Source organism: Theropithecus gelada, chromosome X, assembly GCF_003255815.1.
Source record: "Theropithecus gelada isolate Dixy chromosome X, Tgel_1.0, whole genome shotgun sequence".
NCBI classification, from domain to species: Eukaryota; Metazoa; Chordata; class Mammalia; order Primates; family Cercopithecidae; genus Theropithecus; species Theropithecus gelada.
The window spans coordinates 74,721,507-74,722,924 of NC_037689.1; positions in this window are offsets into that span (position 1 = coordinate 74,721,507).

Genomic DNA, 1,418 nt, shown 5'->3' on the forward strand with positions numbered 1-1,418 from the left:
AATTGGAAGTAAAACACTCCTCAACAAATGCAAAAGAATGGAAATCATAACAAACAGTCTCTCAGATCACAGCGCAATCAAATTAGAACTCAGGATTAAGAAACTCACTCAAAACCACAGAACTACAAGGAAACTGAACAACCTACTCCTGAAAGAACACTGGGTAAATAACGAAATTAAGGTGGAAATAAATAAGTTATTTGAAACCAATGAGAACAAAGACACAATGCACCAGAATCTCTGGCACACAACTAAAGTAGTGTTTTGAGGGAAATTTATAGCACTGAATTCCCACAGGAGAAAGCGGGAAAGATGTAAACTTGACACTGTAACATCACAATTAAAAGAACTAGAGAAGTGAGACAAACAAATTCAAAAGCTAGCAGAAGACAAGAAATAACTAATATCAGAGCAAAACTGAAGAAGATAGAGTCATGAAAACCCCTTCAAAAAATCCCAGAATCCAGGAGCTAGCTTTTTGAAAAGATTAACAAAATAGATAGACCAGTAGCCAGAATAATAAAGAAGAAAATAAAGAAGATAGAATAGACACAATAAAAAATGGCAAAGGGGATATCACCACTCATCTCACAGAAATATAAACTACCATCAGAGAATACTATAATCACTTCTATGCAAATAAACTAGAAAATCTAGAAAAAATGGATAAATTCCAGACACATACATCCCCCAAGACTAAGTCAGGAAGAAGTCATATCCCTGAATAGACCAATGACAAGTCCTGAAATTGAGGCAGTAATTAATAGCTGACCAACCAAAAAAAGCCCAGGACCAGATGGCTTCACAGCCAACTCCTACCCAAGGTACAAAGAGGAACTAGTACCATTACTTCTTTTTTTTTTTTTTTTTTTTCAGTATACATCCTTTTAATATTGGGTTTTTTCAAACAGTATAATTTTCTGGAGGTTGTTCCATGTTGTTGCACATATCAATAGTTTGTTCCTTTTTATTGCTGACTTGTATTTCGTGGTACTAATATACCATCATATATATATTTATTTATTTATTATTATACTTTAAGTTCTAGGGTACATGTGCATAACGTGCAGGTTTGTTACATATGTATATTTGTGCCATGTTGCTGTGCTGCACCCATCAACTCGTCAGCACCCATCAACTCGTCATTTATATCAGGTATAACTTCGAATGCAATCCCTTCCCCCTTTCCCCACCCCCCTCCCCATGATAGGCCTCGGTGTGTGATGTTGCCCTTCCCGAGTCCAAGTGATCTCATTGTTCAGTTCCTACCTATGAGTGAGAACATGCGGTGTTTGGTTTTCTGTTCTTGTGATAGTTTGCTAAGAATGATGGTTTCCAGCTGCATCCATGTCCCTACAAAGGACACAAACTCATCCTTTTTTATGGCTGCATAGTATTCCATGGTGTATATGTGCCAC